This window comes from Amia ocellicauda, chromosome 21 (assembly GCF_036373705.1).
Source record: "Amia ocellicauda isolate fAmiCal2 chromosome 21, fAmiCal2.hap1, whole genome shotgun sequence".
Taxonomy (NCBI): Eukaryota; Metazoa; Chordata; class Actinopteri; order Amiiformes; family Amiidae; genus Amia; species Amia ocellicauda.
In genome coordinates this window covers 4,068,542-4,081,477 of record NC_089870.1, presented here as the reverse complement: position 1 = coordinate 4,081,477, position 12,936 = coordinate 4,068,542, and the positions used below count along the sequence as shown (strand labels likewise).

Below are 12,936 nucleotides of genomic sequence, written 5' to 3'. Positions count from 1 at the left end.
TAAAGTTCTTTATTTAATAAAGTCCTTTAAAAGAATTCTTTGTATGGCTCAATCTCCTGGAGTTTGTTCATTGTTTTTTTTTAAAATACGATTTATTTATTTATACAGTGCAAGCCTGCACGACCTGGGCATTTACTGTTATCATTATTATTAGTGTTTTGTTTGCAGATGGGGACAGCTAGGTTTTGTCTGGTTTTGTTTAGACACTTTGCCTGTCATTGTGGGAAGCAAAAAACCAACAGCAAGCCTGTTTTGTGCCCTCTGTCAGCCTCCCTACTGTGTGTTTCAAGACCAGACCCTGCCTACAAACAAGCCCTTTTTGTGAAAGGCCCCCCAGCCCGCTACAATGTAAATATAAATATATATAGTAGCAGGATGAGCAGGCGGGTCATAGATGATTGCTGTGTGCTGCTTGGTTCCTCTCCTTTCTGGCCAATAGGACCACGGACAGCAGCATGAGGCTGGCAGCACTTCCAGGATCAGGACCGAGGACAGGGATGTGGAAATCCCCAGAGTGCCGCAGAGCTGAAACACCCCATGGCTGATGAATCAACACAGGTGCAGCCCATCAGACCTGGGCTATATAATCAGGAGACCTTTCCACTTCTTTGTCTCAGTAGTTGGTTGGTGAAAGGACAAGGAGGGTGTGGTGGAGAGCAAGAGTGAGGAGAGAACCCGAAACCTACTACATCAAACTATATCCAGATAACAACAGACCGGATCCTACAATTATTAGAAATTAGCTTAGCAGGAAACGACTTCAAATTTAACAGTGAATATTTTCTGCAAACCAAAGGCACAGCTATTATTATTATTATTAATAATAATAATATTTCTTGGCAGACGCCCTTATCCAGGGCGACTTACAACATAATTGCATAAGCTATGGGCAAGAGGTTCGCACCAGCCTATGCCAATATCTATATGGAGGATTGGGAGCAGACCATGATGAAAGAATGCACTCAATTACCTACTCTCTATTTTAGATTTCTCGATGATATATGGGGAATCTGACCCCATTCACTAGTAGAGTTTGACACATTCATACATAAACTTCATCACCATCACCCTCACATTAAAGTAGCCAGCACCATTCACAAGACCCAAATAAACTTTCTAGACACTTGCACCTACAAAGGCCTGCAATTGTCAAGCACTAACATTTTAGACACAAAAGGTTTTTTCAAAGAAACAGACGCCCTTGCACATCAGCACAGTTTTCACCCCAAGCACACCTTAAGAGGCCTTATCAAATCACAATTGTTCAGATTCCATTGCATTTGCACAGAACACACAGAAATTATAAAAGCCACCACCACACTATTTCAAGCACTTACCCAGAGAGGTCATAACAGAACCTTTGTTAGGAATATCAAAAAACATTCTTGCAACGCAAAACTAAAGATAATAAAATTATTATACCCTTTTTTACTACCTACTCACAATACACAGTTAAAATCAATAACTTTATTAAACTAAACTTTCAAAAACAACAACTAGCAAACACTACGGAAGAGTATTAGGGCCACGAAAAAAAAAAAAAAGTACACGTGTTTCGAGCATAAACTCGGAATTCCAAAGTTTAAAGTAGAAATTTCGAGAATAAAGTCGAAATAACATTTTCGACTTTAAAGTCAGAATTCCGAGTTTATTGTCGGAATTAAGTTTTGAGAATAAAGTCGCAATTCTGAGATAAAAGTCAAAATACATTGTGAGGGAACACATACCATGACATGAGAGCAAGCCACATGCACGCTAGTACGTACTAAAGGTATGTTATATCAAGTTAAACGTTACGTATATTAACAAGACCATGTCAAAACGTAGTAGGCTATATGGCTGGATCGATAATGTGCAGAGACTCCAGAAAGTAGTAGGCTATAAACAGAACTGAACACGTCCATGGACAGTGTCCACAGCTGTCCGTGTACGCAACAGCACAAGTCCATACAATTAACTCTCTCCTTATTTACCACATGTAGCCTACTCCACATTACAAACACCACCAAAATCAATAGTCAATGCATTTTTAACATTTCAGATTTGTCACAGTTATGTTATGCTATTTTGCAGTTATGAATACATCCGTTATTGAGTTCCTCCGAGAGCGGGGAGTGCCAGAGGAAGCTCTCCAGCTCCTCGAAGAGCAAAAGGTAACACTCCCCATATGAAGACAGTACTTCATTCATGCACAGTTCTGTATCCCATAGCCTACATAGGTGGCCCTCTGGGTAGCCCCATTTGTGCCCCCACTCATACGTCATATACACGGAACGTAATACATTACGCCACCGCCGCAGTAGTTACGTTACTTATATAATGGAGCTCCGGGCCATATATGGGCTACCTATGTATGGGATACAGAACTGTGCATGTGAATGAAGTAGCCTACTGTGAAAATATCATAACCAACCAAAGTTGTTGTGCCTGGTTAGGTTGCTAGGGGCAGGACAGCAGTGTTGAATTGTGTTAAAACAAATGTAATAAAATAATAACACATACATTACATATTCACAAATGTGACCACATGTTAGTGAGTGTCACAATGTCAGGCTGGTATAATTACAATAATAACAGAAGACAGTGTTTTATCGCTGATCACCTGATTTAATATTATATGAAAGTACTGAAGTTATCCCAAATATATTACATTACTGTTATTGATGTATGTAGTAAAAGCTATTGATATCAGATATTGTATATATACCGTACAGGGACACACTATTGATTATATATATAAAATCAATAGTGTGTCCCTGTACTCATCAAGCATTTTCTTTACAGATAGACCAAGATGTCATCCTCCATAAGGAGGATGGAGCTTTGGCAAACTGCATTCCATCTTATGGAGACAGACTTGCACTCTACAATTTTTGTAGAACACAGAAGCCTGTTCCAAAACGAAAAATGGGTCTTCTAGAAAAACTTAGGGAGAAAATGAAATTAAGAAAGGAATCTAATGAAAGTGATGAGGATCCACTAGAAAAGTCAATATGGATATTCATTCTGGATTTAATGAGATCTTAAATGAAGATAAATCCCTCTTTTTCCCAAATGGTGCATCAAGCAAAGGTTCTGAGTCAGACTTCAAGCAAAACTCTCTCTCTCAGGATATGTCAATTGGCACAATATATGTCAAATTACCAATGTTGCATTTTTACCTTGCAACTGAGCAAAAACTACAGTCCTCAGACTCAGAAGATGGTGGTGACCTTTTCTCTCTTCATCACCCAGTGGCAGGTCAGTCAGTTTCTGAAAATCTGTTTGTCACCATAGGTCTGTCAGACCGCACAGCAATCCAAGAGGGAAGATTGGAAGATGATGGAATTGTGCAAATGCAACTTTTAGAGGTAGTAACAGATCACCCACATAATGTATTGGATCCCAAAATTACATTTGGCCCAATCGAAGAACCTGTACGTCATGTAAATGTCCTCAGTGACATGATAGAAGCATTTTCAGACCCAGAAACAATCACCAGACCACTGTTGGTGATGTGCATTCTCCCAGATAATTCTGTTGAACCAGGAGCTGGTTCGGGGGTTCTCAGAGATACCTACAGTGCTTTCTGGCAGGAGTTCTATGAACTCTGCACCCTAGGAACAACACTCACTGTGCCATTGGTCAGATTTTCTTGAGAGGGTATCAAGATGTCCACTACCTTCCCATCAAGCTTGCACCACCTTTTGTTGAGGAGATGCTATATGGAGTAGTGTACAGCAAACTTAATAGATAGCTTTCTTCATTTTGTAAGAACAAGAGATCCTGAAGCAAGCCTTACAAGACTTCACTTCTGTTGACTACGAGGACCTCATAGAGGTGCTTGACAACTATGAATGCAGAAAAAGAGTCACTGCTGATACACTTTCAGCAATTTTGATGGAACTTGCTCACAAAGAGCTTGTTCAAAAACCAATGTTTGTCATTGACTGTTGGAGGGACATCATAAAACCATGCATTGCAGTGGACTATGAAGAACTGAAAAGGCTCTATGATGACCTCCATCCAACATCAAAGAAGGTGTTGAGGCTGTTGGCGTTCCCAGCTGAGATGACAGGAAAACAAAAAGAAGTGGAGAATCACCTGAAAAAGTATATCCGGGAACTAGATGATGAAAAACTCCAGGCTCCAATCGTATTGTCTCACGCAGCATCAGCATCGAATTTGAGATGATGTCTGATTTCAGTCGATGGCCAGTTGGACGCACATGTGGCATGATACTGCAGCTGTGTGACCACTATGACAATTATCCACAGTTTCGTGCAGAGTTCAATATTGTTCTGGAGAGCAATATTTGGGTGATGGACATAGTCTAGTTTATGTAGCAATGTGAGGTTTTGAAAAATTGCAGGCTTTTACATTAGAGAGGAACACGAGCAGTCATCCCCTCCATCTACAGCCCTCTTAGACATGACGGTATCTTTTAGCTGGTCATTTTTCCATTATGTGCGTTATTTCAGACTACATCGACGCTACAGCTTATCCTATCCTTAGAACTTCTCCTGAACTATACCTATCTCTGGCCTAACAAAAACCAGAGGAAAAATACACCTCACCTCATCTGCTGTCCAAAAGAAACATTAGGAAGACAATGAAAACAATCAACTGTGTTGTCAGATACACAAACACAAAAATACACTGTAGTGCTTTTATGGTGTTAATTATGCAATATTCCTTCACATTTTATTTACATTTTGTAAATTTTACATTTACATTGTTGAACATTTCCAGTGTTTTATTACTACCTCTTGTGTTTTAAGGCTATACACTGCACATTTCAGATTAAAATGTTTATACTCCCCATGCACTTTTAGCTTATAGCTTTACCATGTTGTGCTATTCATCTCCAAATCATTTTGAAGGGAGTTTTACTTTTTTTTTTTCATTGCTGATGCTCTTAACACGTACATTTACTTTAACATGTCTGTTGGACATACAGGGTAATTAAGCAATACTTTGTTACTAAAACAACTTGTTTTTTGTATTTGAAATGTCCTTTCAAGTCTGGATGAGCCACAATGGTTTATTAAAAGAGGTTAATTAAACTAACAAACTTCAATTTCTTATAGTGTGCCCATAGAACTTAATTTAACCAATTAACACACACACACATTAACATAGCTAGGAATACATATACTCACATACACTTTAAATGTGTCCTCATGTCTAAAATCCATGAATGTTGTTGCGTATGTTTGCAAAGTTATTTTACTATTCAGTGTGCTTGCATGTTGCATTATTTGTTTGTAAGGATCAACTATTCAACTATTCACATACCATATGCGATTAACTCTATCCTCATTTTTTTCATAACTTAATACAGAAAGCAAATATGCAAAAAAACTGTAGTGCTGCTGTTCACAAGTGTACAAAGCCTGTTCAAACTACCAAAACTAAATATGTACACCTGGTAGAAGCTGAGTAATATTACAGTAACTCTAATATCCTAGATACTATTTATTATTTCCATTCTCTGCAAGGTGTACAATTCTGCTGCGGAAAATGCATCTTTAGGAGCATCCCATCCTTTTTCCTGCATTAGAAGACAGCATAACTCAAAAACAGTTTCATCACAGGGGTACTGACTTTTAGCTACACATTCCTCCTTACACACAGCCACTTCCTCTATGTCAACTGGCTTGAGTGTGTCTTCCGCACCATACATTTCTGGGAGTGTATACATCAAAACAGGACGGCCTGTAATCACACCATGACCCATTGGTCGGATTTTGTGAGAATTCCATGTTCTCACCACTTCATCAACTTCATCCTGCACAATAAACAAAGAAATGAGTAACCAAGGTTAGAACTGTGTCTCTCTGCTGTTATTCTCTATGGGACAATGGTCCTCTCTCTCTCTCTCATATATACACTCACCTAAAGGATTATTAGGAACACCATACTAATACTGTGTTTGACCCCCTTTCACCTTCAGAACTGCCTTAATTCTACATGGCATTGATTCAACAAGGTGCTGAAAGCATTCTTTAGAAATGTTGGCCCATATTGATAGGATAGCATCTTGCAGTTGATGGAGATTTGTGGGATGCACATCCAGGGCACGAAGCTCCCGTTCCACCACATCCCAAAGATGCTCTATTGGGTTGAGATCTGGTGACTGTGGGGGCCAGTTTAGTACAGTGAACTCATTGTCATGTTCAAGAAACCAATTTGAAATGATTCGACCTTTGTGACATGGTGCATTATCCTGCTGGAAGTAGCCATCAGAGGATGGGTACATGGTGGTCATAAAGGGATGGACATGGTCAGAAACAATGCTCAGGTAGGCCGTGGCATTTAAACGATGCCCAATTGGCACTAAGGGGCCTAAAGTGTGCCAAGAAAACATCCCCCACACCATTACACCACCACCACCAGCCTGCACAGTGGTAACAAGGCATGATGGATCCATGTTCTCATTCTGTTTACGCCAAATTCTGACTCTACCATCTGAATGTCTCAACAGAAATCGAGACTCATCAGACCAGGCAACATTTTTCCAGTCTTCAACTGTCCAATTTTGGTGAGCTTGTGCAAATTGTAGCCTCTTTTTCCTATTTGTAGTGGAGATGAGTGGTACCCGGTGGGGTCTTCTGCTGTTGTAGCCCATCCGCCTCAAGTTTGTACGTGTTGTGGCTTCACAAATGCTTTGCTGCATACCTCGGTTGTAACGAGTGCTTATTTCAGTCAAAGTTGCTCTTCTATCAGCTTGAATCAGTCGGCCCATTCTCCTCTGACCTCTAGCGTCAACAAGGCATTTTCGCCCACAGGACTGCCGCATACTGGATGTTTTTCCCTTTTCACACCATTCTTTGTAAACCCTAGAAATGGTTGTGCGTGAAAATCCCAGTAACTGAGCAGATTGTGAAATACTCAGACCGGCCCGTCTGGCACCAACACCCATGCCACACTCAAAATTGCTTAAATCACCTTTCTTTCCCATTCAGACATTCAGTTTGGAGTTCAGGAGATTGTCTTGACCAGGACCACACCCCTAAATGCATTGAAGCAACTGCTATGTGATTGGTTGGTTAGATAATTGCATTAATGACAAATTGAACAGGTGTTCCTAATAATCCTTTAGGTGAGTGTATATATATTTGGAGAGAGATAGAGAGCGCTATTCTCATAAGTAACCTATTACCCACGTAAGCACATATGCGTACTATTACGCACATAGGCACATATACAGCACGGACGAAAACAATTAGGGTGTGCATTGCTCACCGACACATGAGGATGATGATTTGTATATTATGAAAGCTAAAATGAAAGGTATGTTTACCTGAATAAGGTTGAGGAAACAGAACTGGATAAGACTTTTATCCAAGAAATCACCCGAGAAGTATCCGTCATGGTGGAGTCTTTGGAAAAGATTAATCCAAAACTGTGCACTTTGCTTCCTTAAGATGCCCCACCACGACTCAATCCTTTGATTTGCTGTGCTGCGTCCATACATGAAACTCGCCTGAGACGTCGCATCCGCCTTAGCTCCACGCCCTGAGGATCGATCAACTTGATAAGTTGTCTTATTGTGTCTTGAGATACAACATATCCTCTCTGTATCGCCCGCAGGTGTAGCCATCGATATCCTTGCATCTGGCCATCGTTCGCTAGTTCACCTTGCACGAATGAAGCCACCTCGTCCACATTTGATGCATTCTTCCTTCTAAACAAATTCAACTTTTGGCACAATCTTGTCAAAGTCCTAATGCTTATGATTACATGATGCCTATGTGCTAAAAGAGAGAGAATTTCCTTATTGTTAAATCCCATATTAAAGTAGGTTTTCACTACATCCTCTGTAGACGGCATTATGACAAGACTCAGATGCCATATGACGTTTTAGACCTTATTAAAGTGCTGACTTTATTCTCTAAATTTCTATTTTAATCTTGGAATTCCGACTTTATTCTCAAAACTTAATTCCGACAATAAACTCGGAATTCTGACTTTAAAGTAAAAATGCTGACTTTATTGTTGAAATGTTATTTCGACTTTATCCTCGAAATTTCTACTTTAAACTTGGAATTCCGAGTTTATGCTCGAAACACAGGGGTACTTTTTTTTTTTCCGTGGCCCTAATACTCTTCCGTACTACCCAGATACTTCCAAACCACAAAATAATACCTGCATATCGTAAAAACAAAAGTCTAGTTTCGTTCATAATAAATGTCAAAACACAAACCAAAAACCCAAGCCCAAACCTATCTACTTCCGTCAGCTGGCCTACATTACAAATACAATATATAAAAATACACACAACATTCCGCCAGGCATCTCACACACAACCAAAAATGTCATATCTTATTCAATGCAAAACTTGTAACTTAAGGTGTATAGGAGAAACAAAAAAAACAGATCACTACCAGAATTAGCCAACACATTTACAATAATAACAAACAAAAGGATACACACATATGCATAGTTCAACATTTCATACAACACCATATACAACAAATGACAGTCACAGGATTAGAAACCGATCATAACTTGAACACAACACAACAACAAACGAGAGAAAGACATTGGATTCATAAATTAAACACAATCTATCCCCAGGGACTTAATGAAAGATTCTAAAACAAACCTTCTTTATTATTCATTCATCCTTAAGCATATTCAGAATTGACCAAATCCTAACCCAAACCCCAAGCAATCACCTTAACCTTAACCCCAATTTACCCCATGTTAAACAGATCCCTCTATCTCAACCCTAACCCTAAATTCGGATGCACTAACCCTTATCCCAAACCCTGGCCCCAAAACCCTTATATTAAACCATAATTTCACAATATACCCACAAGCCCCAACCTAGGCCACAGACCCCAACAATCCTAAAATTAAACCCCTAAATCTAATGGCCCCAATACTTCTATACCTAACCCTAATTTCATCATAACAACCCAGATCTCCTAAACCTATGCCTCAGACTTTAAGACCCTATAACTGAAACCCTGAATCTAATGGATGGCCTTACCCCAATCCTAACCCTAACCCAAAATATAAATGCCACCCCTATTCCTATCGTTGACCTAGGGACTTGAACCCTAAGATTTAAAAACCACCAGGAACAAACCATCTGTTTTTGGAGGGGTCTCATGTGATGAAATTCAGATGTAACATTTAGTCCCGATATGTAAAATTAGGAATGGGATTAATTCATATGCAGCTCCTTACCTTTTTATTCTTAGAAACTGGTTATATAAGATATTTTATACACATGGTTATTAAGTGACCTGAAGGAGGGTGTAAAAAACACTTGAAATACTAGAGAATGTAAATTTAATTATTTAGGCACGTATATCAGGCTTTTAGGCTGTGTGTCTTGACCACACTGCACCAAGCTACCTTCAGTCACTTGTCTCTCCATACATCCCCTCCAGACCACTGCGCTCCTCCAGTGCCAGAAGGCTAACTCCTCTCCACTCTCCTTCCTCCAGAGCCCGCTCCTTCTCATCCCTGGCCCCTAAGTGGTGGAACGACCTGCCCACCGAAGTCAAAACAGCAGAGTCTTTGACCTCATTCTGGCGCTTACTCAAGACGCATCTCTTCCGACAGCACTTGTAATATTAGTCCTCTATCCCTGCTAGATAGCACTTCAGCTTATTATGCTCCTCGCATTCTTGATTGTTTTCCTCCTTGCTCCCTTTCCCGTAGCCCTCGTGTGTAACCCTACATCTTGACAGCACTTAGCTTTCACCGTCCAGGATGTAGGAAGTCTCTTACTGTACTTGTGTAAATTGTAAATTGGAATTTGTAAAATGTATTATTTTGAATTGCTATGTTTTAGCTAAGTTGAATTTGTAATGATTGATGCCTTGTACTTCTCTGTATTTTTGCACTTATGTTGTAAGTCGCCCTGGATAAGGGCGTCTGCCAAGAAATAAAAATAATAATAATAATAATAATAATAAAAATCATCCCCTACTGTTTTAGCAGGATGAGAACAAAATATGATTGAAAGCCTCTCATTTGAACATCAGAAGAGAGACAAGGACTTTGTCTTTACTGCTCAATACTCTTTCAGGTGCAAATTCTGTTAGACGTTAGACAGGAAAGGCAGCTTCCAGCTCTGACTTGATCGTACACCGAAGCCCCAGGGTACAGAGGCCACCCCAGAAATACCTCCGCAATGATGCAGCCCAGCAACCTATCGATGGCTTGATTGTAGGGCAGGCCAAGGATGATCTCTGGAGCCCTGCAGAGACAGGACATAAAGAAGCAGTGGGTCAGTGTGGATGAGGCAAGAAAGACGTGATTTCAGACAGGTTTTATTTCTGAGAATGCACAGTTTGCGCATTTTCATTAGTCGTCAATGTGCCTCTTTTAACTACGTTTAGTGAAACTATGGGAAACATACTTTCTGTTTGGAAAGATTAAAAATTTTGATTTGTCATCCACATTCTTTTTTCTTCCCCTGGTCTCCTATAATTAAGTTCACTCCCATATTTTACAGACACTGGCCATATTGTGCTTAACAACTATACATCTTCATGTGTTCCGTGCAAAGCACATTAAGTAAACACAACAGACTGAACACACAGGAGTATTTAGAAAACGCAATGCCGCGTGGCCTTACCTGAAATATCTGGTCTGCTTGCAGGCAGAGCGCACTGCCTCCGAGACATGGGTGGCCAGACCAAAGTCGATCACCTTGACTCTGAGGGGCTGCCTGGCCACGTCCACCAGCATAATGTTGTCAGGCTTGAGGTCAGTGTGGATGATCCCCAGAGTCTCCAGCTTCCTCAGGGCAGTGGTGACCTGCTGCAGGATGGGCCTGATGTACTTGAGGGGCAGGGGCCGGAAGCGGAGGACGTTGTACAGATTCTGATCTAACCATCTCAAACACCAGGCACAAGTGGCCCTTGTACCGGAAACACTCATTACCCCGGACAAGGTTGTATTGATCAACTCCTCAGTGGTAAATTACATTAAAGTAAAATAAAATTAACCATTTTATTCCCTTCCCCATTTTTACCACATATTAGCACATATTAGCATAAAATTGTCAATGAATCTGTTAACAGTTCAATTAAGTATCCATTTAAAAACAACGTGAAATGACAGATTCAAACAAACCAATCTTTTAGCATTTGTACTAAATGTTGTGAATCTGAAATTGAGCCTGAGTGTGCATGTCTTTTCAGAGGACAGGAGCGATTTTCTTTTCTTTGGATTGGGTTGTAATGTTCTCTAGGCTTTTCTTACTGGAGCTCATGACCAACGCATGTTATATTAAAGGCGATAGTGTTGTGTGTCAGCTGAAAGCCTTTATTGCCCAAACTAACAGAAAACAATTAGACAAAATAAATTCACATTGGAAAATATCTATTATCCTGTACTCAAATGAAAGGCTCAGTGAGCGTGCTGTTGGCCTTCAGAACGTCAGCTAAAATTCAGCCAAAATGAAACTATCCTAAAGAGAGATTTAGGATATAGTGAATCCTGCAAATTTTGTGATGGGAATAGTTTAGATAAATTCAGGTAAGTATAAAAACAAGCAAGCAGAATATACCCGTGAGAGAGAGACATTTGAAGACTCCATACACAGGGCCATAGCCAGGGTCAAATTCTAACTGAAACCATGTGGGCAGGTCCAGGAACCAACCCCCCCCATTATTGATAAAACAATGTAGAAATTAGGAATTGCATATGATGTGAGCAGAGACAATCATTGTTATTCTCTTGAATATTCCTTTTTTGTTGGACACATTTGTAGGCATACATCACCATCCACTGAATGAGAATATAACACACAAAAACATCCAATAGATTTATTAGGTACATTATTTCCAACAGCAAAGGGAGCCCTATATTTCTAGGGTGTAGTGTCACAGTGTCACGGGTGGTAGTGGCACTACAGATAAAACCAACCGACCACGCCACCCCCCCCCCCATCAAGTTTACCTGAGGCGGGGGACCTCGACCACCCAATATTGCCCGCACAGGCAGACACGTAATTATACACACAGCACCGGAGGATAGCAGATACAATGTACACTTTATTTGTACAATAATAAGTTGAAGGTACAAACTCAACCAGGGATAAAAACCTATAGAGGGCAGGCACAGCCCAGCAGGCAAAATACATTAGAAACAATGTTGTTTCAACGTCATATTTCAACGTTGAATATACATTGAAAATTGATTGTATTTGCAAATGGAATCGATGATGATGATTCAACGACGGATCAACTTGGAATAATCTATGTAGATTCAAGGTTGGATAGGCAATGTTGAAATTTCATTGAAAATTGGTTGTATTTGCAAATGGAATCGACGTTGAATCATCAACGTTGATTCACCATTGAAAATTCAACGTCGATTCCATTTGCAAATCCAATCAATTTTCAATGTTTATTCAAGGTTGAAATATGACGTGTTGTTTCTAATGTAATCTAATGTATACAACATTGAAATTTAGTTGCAAATTGGTTGCATTTGCAAACGGAATCAATGTCGAATTGTCAACATTCCTTCAACATCAATTTAATCAGCAAATACAAACAACCACAGAAAGAGAGAGAGTGAGAGATAACGGATAACATGATTAATCTGGGGGGAGAAGAATAGAAAACAACTTCTTGGTGTTAAATATACAAAAACGGCAGAGGAAAAAAACACAGGATGAACGTAGAATGAAAACTCCAAACATTGTTTGTTTGGCTGAAATTACTTTATTGTCATGTGTTAGAAGAAAGACAGTTCCCTGCACATATTGTGTAGAAAATAACACAAAACGTGTTATATGCCCCGTTTCCACTGGCGGACACGTCCTTGTTCTCCGGGTTCCTTGTTCTGTCTCTCGCTCGCTCAGTCCTGTGTCTCTCTTGACCTCCTTGATCTCGACCATAGCCTGTGACTGTCCCGTGGATGCATATGTAGAGGACTTTTGCGTGCTGGCAGCCGAGGTGGACTTTAACGAGGTTTGCC

General features: G+C 40.0%; 1 pseudogene; it reads right to left on the bottom strand.

Annotated features, from left to right (window-relative positions):
• Positions 1–388: 388 nt before the first annotated feature.
• Positions 389–11,221, bottom strand: LOC136717380 (homeodomain-interacting protein kinase 2-like; annotated as a pseudogene).
• Between the last annotated feature and the right edge of the window lie 1,715 nt (positions 11,222–12,936).